The sequence below is a fragment of the Dendronephthya gigantea genome, unplaced genomic scaffold (genome assembly GCF_004324835.1).
Source record: "Dendronephthya gigantea isolate DGI-Jeju-01 unplaced genomic scaffold, DenGig_1.0 000636F, whole genome shotgun sequence".
NCBI classification, from domain to species: Eukaryota; Metazoa; Cnidaria; class Anthozoa; order Malacalcyonacea; family Nephtheidae; genus Dendronephthya; species Dendronephthya gigantea.
In genome coordinates this window covers 1,026-12,728 of record NW_021163646.1, presented here as the reverse complement: position 1 = coordinate 12,728, position 11,703 = coordinate 1,026, and the positions used below count along the sequence as shown (strand labels likewise).

The 11,703-nt window shown below is 41.2% G+C and overlaps 1 long non-coding RNA gene across 1 annotated transcript; it reads left to right on the top strand.

Moving 5' to 3' along the window:
- The first annotated feature begins 636 nt into the window (after window positions 1–636).
- LOC114544066 lies at window positions 637–1,109 on the top strand. Its single transcript, XR_003690280.1, has 3 exons — window positions 637–678; window positions 752–912; window positions 1,072–1,109. It is a non-coding gene; the product is annotated as an uncharacterized LOC114544066 (long non-coding RNA).
- The last annotated feature ends 10,594 nt before the right edge of the window (window positions 1,110–11,703 follow it).

Below are 11,703 nucleotides of genomic sequence, written 5' to 3'. Positions count from 1 at the left end.
CATGTCATTCTATTGCCACGGGGATTGCTTGCTGAATTTTCAATAGATATATTTGCAGAGCGACCAAGTTTTAATATTCTTCTAGTGAAAGCTCTTAGGAACGTATTTGTCATTTCCAGGCTTCTTCAACTGATAGCAAAACTCGTGCAGATGATTCTAGCCAGGTGCCAAACACAAAATTCGATACCAAAGCATCTGACCTTCTTACCCGCGATTTAAAGGCCACTGGTACCGTATGCTCAGTACAGAAATCTTGTGACTCAAACATCTTGTGACGACCAGCGGTGGGAAAGACTGAGATTTATGAAAGTTTAATTCCAAAACAACTCTTTGGTAAGCCCATTTATTTTCTCAGTCAAATTGTGCTCTGAATGTTTTCGCCCACAACTTGTCAACGATGGGTCAAACCTGTTCAATGTTTCGGTTGGGCATTCCGTTGGCGGAATGTCAAATTGATATTGTTGTATTTCAGATGATTTATCGGCCGAACTCATTAAAGAAGGAGCCAGACAACGCCTTGAAACTACAACAGAACTTCTTAGCAAGAGCACAGACAGCGTACATTGATTGTAGATCTTGTCAAAGATCGCCTCGCATCGTGTAGAGAAGATGAGGAAACTAATATTGAAGATACCCGGGATGATGTTGAAATGAAGAAAACCGAACTCAAGGAGTCAGGTTTGTAATGTTAAAACAGATCGGCCATTGTTCGCGCATTTACGAAATGAACAATTATCTGCCTGCATTTTAGACAGCGCAGAACAAAAGATGCTGCTTACAGAACACGGCAGATCTTCACCCTCGTCGATTTTATTACAAGATTCCGGTCAAAAGTTGAATCTTGGTTCGGCATTTGTTCAACGAACTCGATATTTGAGTCGTAGGCCGAGATATGGACCAAGCGCTTTTATGGTAAGAATTTCTCTTCAAACTCGCTTTGCATGAAATTTATTTCGTGCAAGAACATTCACTATCCATCCCTTACATTGCTACTAACATGACTGGCAGGGGAAGCAGAAAAGAAAGAGATCTTTGATTTAGACTAGCTTTTTCATTTTACAATCGTTTCAGATTGATGTCGTACCAGGTTCCAAAGACACTGTTTTACAAGGAAGAAACTGAAGGCAAGCGAAATTACCTTTGCAATATGGAGGAAAATATATTATAATATGACTATATTTACCAATTTTTCTTTCACAGGGAACAGTCAAGGCTTATTAACTCGTGAAGAGTTTCAAAAGGTAGCAATTTTAAGATCACGAATCATCATCGTGCATTAATCTCAACATCTGTTTAATTTTAGCCTGTTCCTGGTAAATCCCTTCTGGATGCAAGTCCTTTGAAAACTTTTTTGAGTTAAGACGAGGATAAACTTAATGAATCCGTAAGTCAAGTAATAATAATGATAAATTGGTCTTACGGATTATTAAATACTGAGCATTATAAACCGGTAAACTCAGAAACCGGTAATCTCAATTTTGCACTTCGATTACGTAATTTAATCCTTGTGGTTGAAGGTGAGGACTTGCAACGTTACTTATTTATTACAGGGTGACGATAGCGTGGGGAATTCAGGGGTCGGTAGACTTAGGGAAAGACACTCGTAATATAATAGATTTTACAAAATATATCCTTAGGTTTTCCTATGAGTTACAATAAAACCTTTACAATTGTTCATTGATGAGCTCAGAATGTTTCGTTATCACGTGGCCTATGCACGACTCTTAATGGTTACTGTTAATCTGTTGTAACCACCTGCTGTACTGGTACGATGATTATCACATTTTGTTTGAGCTTTACATACCCGGGGAAAACACTCAGCCACGTCGAGGTTATTAGCTAATTCCAACAGCTTGTCGTAGTATTCATTGTGGAATAAATCTACAGAGGCACGTAGTTTTGCCATTTCATCCTTTAAAAGATTAATCTGTTTTATTGATTCCGCAATATCGATTTTTTTTTCTTCTTTAATTGGACCGTCAATGACAAAGTATGATCCAGAACATGTTGGTGATAATGAGAGCAGCCATAAATTCAAATTTCTCCACGTTGCGAAAATGAGACTGTGCGTCACTAGCTAATCTAGGAAATGGCCCTTCCTGCGATCCTCCAAACTGCATAAAATTGAGTGTTTCGTAGATAACTTTGAATGCATCCAAACAACCATCGCGGGATCTTATTCGTTCTACCCATCGTGTCGTGGAAGGCTTTGCAAGCTTGTTACGGGTTAAACCAAACTCTTTCATCTTTTTACTTAGATACTGTGAGCGGATAGGGAAACTGATAAAAAAGCTAGCGATATTTTGTGCCTGACTCAACATATTTTTCACTGGAAGAATTGAACACGCTTTGGCAACAATAAGGTTTAAACGATGACTGGAGTAATGAACATGCAACGCCTTCGGGTTTTTCTCTAATATTCTCCCAGAAATACCTTTTACCTGGCTGGACACAGCACTAGCACCGTCATATCCCTGGCCTCGACAATTTTGAAGGGAAGCCCGACATCTTGAAGTGTACTTTGACTAATGAACGGAATCAAATCCAAAGGCGAAACAGTTCGGTATACAAATGAAAATGTTCTTAAATCATGTAAAACTTCAAATTTATTCAAGGTATGTTATATAATTAATAATGCATAATATATTTTCGAAATATTATAAATTTGAACTTAAATCAGTGTCTACCGTCTACTTTTTTGCGTATTATAAAAGTAGCAAGCAAATTCAAATGACCATAAACCCAGCATTATTTTAGAAATTCAAAATTTTGACACGATATAATTTTGTAGTTTTGATAGTTTATAAACCCCAACAGCCAAACAATTTTATGATACTTATCCCTATATTGACCCTATAGAATGTATTAAATTATCCAGAAAGTATAAGCTTGGAGTTATCATTAAAAAGTGCCTTGCACCAGGTGAACTATATTTATTCAAATCTATTTACTAATTATTGTATTTTACTAATTTTGTATTTACTAATTATTGTATTTACTAATTATTGTATTTTACTAACTTTTTATATACTCATGTGTATGTTATAATGATAATAATATAACAATAGAGTTGATGTTCGCGGTCATAAATGTGTTTTTGGCCCGACTTCGAACTCATTTTAGCCCGAGCGTAGCGAGGGGCCATAGGCCCCCATAGGCCTCCATAGGACATCCATAGCTATCCATAGGCCTCCATAGCCCTCCATAGCTGTCCATAGCCATCCATAGGCCAGCCATTTCAATCCATAGCTATCCATACGCCTCCATAGGCCTCCATAGCTATTCATAGCCACAGATAGGCATCCACAGGCCTTCATAGCAATCCATAGGCTTCCATAGGCCTCCATAGGCCTCCATAGCAATCCATAGGCCTCCATAGACATCCATAGCCATATATAGGCCTCCATGGGCAATCCATAGTTATCCATAAGCCTCAATAGCGCTCTATAGCCATCCATTGGTCCCCATAGGCCATCCATAGCCTTCTATTGCCATCCATTGGCCGCCATAGCCGTCCATAGCCATCCATAGGCCTCCATAGCCGTCCATAGTTATCCATAGGCCGCCATAAGCTATCCACAGCCATCCATAGCTATCCATAGGCCCCCATAGGCCTGCATAGCTATTCATAGCCACCGATAGGCCTCCATAGGCCTTCATAGCAATCCATAGGCCCCCATAGCTATCCATAGCCCTCCATAGGCCTCCTAGGGCTCCATAGCTATCCATTGGCCCTCATAGGCCATCCATAGACATCCATAGGACTCTATAATCCTCCATAGCTATCCATAGCCTCAATAGCTATCCATAGGCCTCCATAGGCCATCTATAGCCTTCCATTTCCATCCATAGGCCTCAATAGCTGTCCATAGCTATCCGGATCCATAGGCCTCCATAGGCCATCCATAGCCATCCATAGGCTCCATAGCCCTCCATAGCTATCCATGGGCCCCCATAGGTCATCCATAGCATTCCATAGGCCACAATAGCTATCCAATAACCATCCATAGGTCTCCATACCCGTCCATAGCTATCCATAGGCCTCCATAGGCCATCCATAGCCATCCATAGCAATCCATAGCTATCCATAGGCCTCCATAGGCCTCCATAGCTATCAATAGCCACCGAAAGGCCCCCATAGGTCATCCAAAGCATTCCATAAGCCACAATAGCTATCCATAGCCATCCAAAGGCCTCCACAGGACTCCATAGTTATCCATAGGCCTCCATGCAATCCATAGGCCTCCATAGGCATCCATAGCCATCCATAGGCCTCCATAGGCTATCCATAGCCATTCATAGGCCTCCATAGGCCTCTATAGCCATCCATAGCCATCAATAGGCTTCCCTCAATAGGCCTCCATAACCACCCATAGGCCTCCATAGGCCATCCATAGCCATCCATAGGCCTCCATAGCCCACCATAGATATATATAGGCCTCCATAGGCCATCCATAGTTATCCATAAGCCTCCATAGCCGGCCATAGCCATCTATAGGCCCCCAAAGGTCTTCCATAGGTCTCCATAGCTGTCCATAGTTATCCATAGGCCATATATGTCAATCCATAGCTAGCCATAGGCCTCCATAGGCCTCCATAGCTATCCATAGCAACCGATAGGCCTCCATAGGCCTTCATAGCATCCATAGGCTTCCATAGGCCTCCATAGCTATATATAGGCCTCCATAGGCTATCCATAGTTATCCATAAGCCTCCAAAGCGCTCCATAACCATACATAGGTCCCCATAGGCCATCCATAGCCTTCCATTGCCATCCATTGGCCTCCATAGCCGTCCATAGCTATCCATAGGCCTCTATAGCTATCCAAAGGCCTCCATAGGCCTCCATAGCTATCCATAGCCACCGAAAGACCCCCATAGGTCATCCATAGCATTCCATAAGCCACAATAGCTATCCATAGCCATATAAAGGCCTCCACAGGACTCCATAGTTATCCATAGGCCTCCATAGCAATCCATAGGCCTCCATAGGCATCCATAGCTATCCATAGGCCTCCATTGGCTATCCATAGTTATTCATAGGCCTCCATAGGCCTCTATAGCTATCCATAGCCATCAATAGGCTTCCCTCAATAGGCCTCCATAACCACCCATAGGCTTCCATAGGCCATCCATAGCCATGCATAGGCCTCCATAGCCCACCATAGATATATATAGGCCTCCATAGGCCATCCATAGTCCATAAGCCTCCATAGCCCGCCATAGCCATCTATAGGCCCCCAAAGGTCTTCCATAGGCCTCCATAGCTGTCCATAGCCATCCATAGACCATCCATCTTAGTTTTAATCGGTTGATATTTAACTGATTAAAGTCGCCCAGAATAATCAAACCACAATTAGGATAGCATGATTCCAATGTAGAGAGACAGTTGGATAAATAATCCAGCATTGCTGAGTCGTCAGCACTTGGGGGGTGGTATAAGGTCCCGACGACCAAGCTATTAAATCTTCTCGGCAGTCTGGGCATCAGCATTTTGATCCATAACACCTCAAACAAGTCATTAGTCAAGTTTTCTATTAACTCAAAACCGATCGTATTTTCAATATAAGTACAAACGTCTCCGTGTTGGCCGTTAATTCTGTCTCTGCGGATGAGGTTATATCCTTCGATATTGACTACATTGTCGTGTATATGACTCTGTAGCGAAGTCTCCACTATGCTAATGAATTGGTAGTAACCGATAGGCCTCCATAGGCCTTCATAGCAATCCATAGGCTTCCATAGGCCTCCATAGCTATATATAGGCCTCCATAGGCTATCCATAGTTATCCATAAGCCTCCATAGCGCTCCATAGCAACTAGGTCCATAGGCCTCCATAACCATCCATAGGCCTCCATAATCCATCCATAGCTATCCATAGGCCTCCATAGCCCTCCATAGCCATCCACAGGCCCCCAAATGTCATCCATAGCCCTCCTTAGGCAACCATAGCAATCCATAGCCATCCATAGGCCTCCATAGCCATCGATAGCTATCCATAGGCCTCCATAGGCCTCCATAGGCCATCCATAGCCATCCATAGCTATCCATAGGCCTCCATAGGACTCCATAGCTATCCATAGCTACCGATAGGCCTCCATAGGCCTTCATTGCAATCCATAGGCCTCCATAGCTATCCATAGCCCTCCATAGGCCTCCATAGGCATCCATAGGCCTCCATAGGCCAACCATAATAATCCATAGGCCTCCAGTACGCTCTATAGCCATCCATAGGTCTCAATAGGCCATCCATAGCCTTCCATAGGCCTCCATAGTCAACCACACCTCTCCAGAAACCTCCATAGGCCACCATAGCGCTCCACAGTTATCCATTGGTCCCAATAGCCATCCATAGGACTCCATAACCATCCATAGCTATCCATAGGCCTCCATAGCCCTCCATAGCTATCCATAGGCCTCCAAAGGTCATCCATAGCCTTCCATAGGCTACCATAGGCATCCATAGGCCTCCATAGCCCTCCATAGCTATATATAGGCCTCCATAGGCCATCCATAATTATTCAAAAGACTCCATAGCGCTCCATAGCCATCCATAGCCTTCCATATGCCTCCATAGGCCATCCATAGCCATCCATAGCTATCCATAGGCCTCCAAAGGCCTCCATAGCTATCCATAGCCACCGATGGGCCTCCATAGGCCTTCATAGCAATCCATAGGCTTCCATAGGCCTCCATAGGCCTCCATAGCCATCCATAGGCCTCCATAGGCATCCAGACCTAATCATAGGCCTCCATTGGCCATCCATATCTATCCATAAGCCTCCATAGCGCTCCATAGCCATCCATAGGTCCCCATAGGCCAACCATAGCCTTCTATTGCCATGCATAGGCAGCGATAGCCGTCCATAGCCATCCATAGGCCTCCATAGAAATCCATAGGCCTCCATTGGCCATCCATAGCCATCCATAGCCCTCCATAGCCCTCCATAGCCATCCATAGGCTCCCATAGGTAATCCATAGCCTTCCATAGGCCACTATAGCAATCCATAACCATCCATAGGCCTCCATAACCGTCCATAGCCATCCATAGGCCCCCATAGGCCATCCATAGCCATCCATAGCTATCCATAGGCCTCCATAGGCATATATAGGCCTCCATACGCCATCCATAGTTATTCAAAAGCCTCCATAGCGCTCCATAGCCATCCATAGGTCCCCATAGGCCATCCATAGCCTTCCATATCCATCCATAGGCCTGCATAGCCGTCCATAGCTATCCATAGGGCTCTATAGCAATCCATTGGCCTCCATAGGCCTCCATAGCTATCCATAGCCACCAAAAGGCCTCCATAGGCCCTCATAGCAATCCATAGGCTTCCATAGGCCTCCATAGGCCTCCATAGCTATCCATAGGCCTCCATAGCCATCCATAGCCATCCATAGGCCTCCATAGGCCATCCATAGCCATCCATAGCTATCCATAGGCCTCCATAGGCCTCCATAGCTATCCATAGGCCTCCATAGCCATCCTTAGCCATCCATAGGCCTCCATAGGCCATCCATAGCCATCCATAGCTATCCATAGGCCTCCATAGGCCTCCATAGCTCTTCATAGCAATCCATAGGCTTTTATAGGCCTCCATAGCTATCCATAGCCCTCCATAGGCCTCCATAGGCCTCCATAGCTATCCATAGCCACCGATAGGCCTCCATAGGCCTTCACAGCATTCCATAGGCTTCCATAAGCCTCCATAGCAATCCATAGGCCTCCATAGACATCCATGGCAATATATAGGCCTCCATAGGCCATGCATAGTTATCCATAAGCCTCCATAGCGCTCCATAGCCATCCATAGGTCCCCATAGGCCATCCATAGCCTTCCATTGCCATCCATTGGCCTCCATAGCCGTCCATAGCTATCCATAGGCCTCTATAGCTATCCATAGGCCTCCATAGGCCTACATAGGTATCCATAGCCACCGAAAGGCCTCCATAGGGCTTCATAACAATCCATAGGCTACCATAGGCCTCCATAGGCCTCCATAGCCATCAATAGGCCTCCATAGCTATCCATAGCCATCCATAGGCCTCCATAGGCCATCTATACACTGCATGAAAAGCCGAGTATTCACAGGTGAATATGTTGGAATATGAGTTCGAATATGGTTAGTATTCACACGTATTCACAGATATTCACTGTGAATATCCTCGGAAATTAGGGGTATTCGACGTGAATACCTGTGAATAAAACACACCCCATATTCTCGCCTAGAATATGTTCGAATATTATGTGAATATTTTTTGAGGTAGGATATTCACACTTGGTCATATTATTAAGTGCTGTTGAATAAGTATAGAATAAGCGAGACATTCACTGTAAAAATTTGCCGCTAATTTGTCTATGTGCCAAATATACATTTATAGCCTTGTTTTGATTCCGCAATTGACGATATAGATTACATTATCGAGAATCGAGACTTTATTTAGTGTCTTTGATCGCCAATAAACTTATAAACACATGACCAGGACCTATATTTTCTGAATTGAACTCAATGGCAAATTTTGATCGGATTTTTCCTCCTTTGCAATGCATTGACCTTGCCATACATTGTTAATCCGCTCGAATTCCTTGTATTGAATGTATAAATTTCAACTCCTGTACGTTCCTATGTTATAAGATTAACATTCAAGTCCCATATGTGTATAAAAATAGCATAAAATGAAATGTGGCTCCCTTGTTCTCTAAAGATAGCAATGTAATATGAACAGTTTTGCTTCAAAGGAAATTTCCTTATAGAAATTTCCTTACCGTCACTTTGGTGACATTTTTGGCACTAGGAAATAGCGTCGCGAAAATGCTCATATAAATAATGAAATAAGTATTAAATACTGTAACTCACCACAAACTTCAGTTGGAAATGTTTTAACTATGTTCAGTTTGTTGCACAAAATAAGATGCAGACAGAAAGAAATTTATCGGCGTACATATGTAGTGAAACTATACAGAGGTTCGCAACTATGGAAGATTGTTCTGAATGTTTATACAACAGCCATGCCACAGTCCGATTCCACCATTGAAAACAGCTTCGTCCATATCTTTGTCTATTAAAAGGTCCTGCCATCCTGGGATGCCACGAGCTCAATATGTGATCAAATCAGACAGAACAAACACACACACAGACAGAAGTGTGAGACCAACGCTTTTATGGTTGGCATAAGCACAACTTTTTTGTAATTTATTTATATAAAAATTACCTAATTGGCAAAAGGAAAATTCATAAAATCGCTACCAAATAATTAATTACATGGAATGAATTATATGATTGATTGAGTTGAACAAATCATTTTCTTGTATCCTATTTACTCTGCGTTGAATTTTGTCTTTTAAAAAACCTGGTTGACAATTAGTGCCTGAAATAAATCAGTCTGCCAAGTGTGGTCTGTCAGATTAGGAGTATTGCCATTAATTGTTGCAAAGTGTATTAAAATGCATACATGTGTACTGTTGGTGCTACTATGAACACTAAACACTTACCACAGTGAAACTATGAACTGATATTGCAGAAAACACATGTTGATCATGTCTTCTAAAACAACACTGATACTATCAATAGAGAGTGAAATACTTAGAATGACTTCCGAAAGAAACTAGTCTTGAGCCCAAAGATAGAAAATCTTAATAGCTTAAAAATCCAAGCCCGACTGTGTTTCTTAGTTATATACATGTATATTTAACAATGTTTCACCTAAACTTCTACTTTTTAGTTGATTACACTTTATCATTCTGTATACATATATGGCACTTATAATGTTGGTACTGCCCTAATTATGATAATAAAATTTTACATAAATATAATTACATACATATTCAATAATTCACTCTTTATTTTGTCTGACATACTCCAGGAGCAATGATGTTTCATATATACTACAGCTATAATTTAGGAAGTTAAGTGTTTACCACAGTGTAGCTATGAACTGATTGCCAAAAGACTGAAGTCTTAACAACCAGCTGCCCAAAGATTAAAAATCTTAACAGCTTAGAAGTCCAAGCCAGACTGTGTTTTTTAGGTAAATAAAAATATATATATATATCCACAATTCACTCTTCATTTTGCTTGACATACTCCAAGAGCAATGATGTTTCATATACTACAACATTGCTATAATTTAGGACGTTAAGTGTTTACCACAGTCTAGCTATGAACTGATTGCCAAAAGACAAAAGTCTTAACAACCAGCTGCCCAAAGATTAAAATCTTAACAGCTTAGAAGTCCAAGCCAGACTGTGTTTTTAAGTAAATAATAATAATTACATATATTTAACAATTCACTCATCATTTTGCTTGACAGACTCCAGGAGCAATGATGTTTCATATATACTATAACAACATTGCTATAATTTAGGAAGTTAAGTGTTTACCACAGTGTAACTATGAACTGATTGCCAAAAGACTGAAGTCTTAACAACCAGCTGCCCAAAGATTAAAAATCTTAACCGCTTAGAAGTCCAAGCCAGAATGTGTTTTTTAAGTACATAAAAATAATTACATATATATTCAACAATGCACTCTTTATTTCGCCTGAGATACTCCAGGAGCAATGATGTTTCATATATACTACAACAGCATTGCTGTGATAATAATAAGTGTATACTACGGTGTATCAATCCCAACCAGCTGCCCAACAATTGAAAATCATAACAGCTTAGAAGTTAATGGCAGACTGTATGCAACCAATTTTTGATGACTTAGATAATTTGCAATTAATTACAGAAATAATAGATGTATAAATGTTGTAAAACATCACATGTACATGATCTGTTAAGAACTGTACAAAATCACAAATAATCATATCATGGCATATGTTATGCAAATTAATATTGCAACCTAAAGATCATGTTTGTTCATATTGATATTTTCGTTCATAGATAAGCTTGAAGGACAATAAATGCTTAAACATTCGCACAGACTGTCAACGCATAACCCAATAACTTTTTATCATATGCTTTATAAGGTAATTCGTGAAAGAAATGTAGAGAACTCACCACATGGTCATTAGGCCATAGGGTATAGTCTATAGCCTGGCTATTGCACTCAACTACACAATATTCAGTCACTCACCGAAGAGGTCCCTTTATACGTACAAACGGTATTTGCTTGTTGGGATCAAAATTTGGACAATAAAAAATGAATCCTTGTAATATGGTTAATATTCGTTATAACTTTAAACTGGTGAACAAGTATCATAATGTACCGTGTGCATCTCGCCATGCAAACTCATTTCTGTTTTGCGCATTTTCTTCGTGGGAATCTTAGCATACAATTACTCGCTGGCATGCTCTTTAACCGCGACCAGAGTTTGCAGACTTTACTAAGCCCTTTTCGTTCTTGATTCTCTTCTTGACTGACCCATATTTATTTGTCGCTGAAAAGCTTTCTTACAAGTACGAATGCGCGATCCTCGATCAATGTTTATTAACTTGAAAGCGCGCTTTTTGCGCCAAATTATTTATAAAATTCCACTTCTATTTTTCAGCATTCAAAATAAAGTTTAACAAATGTCAGCTGCAGAAATTATCTTGTGGAAACACGGATTAAGCGAGAAGTGAGATATTCCAAGTGTGAATATTAGTCGGAATACGCGCATATTCACAGCATATTCACACCTGGAATACTTAAGAATACGGTGCCCTATTCACACTAATACTCCACGTCGGAATACGCTTGCAATATGTGT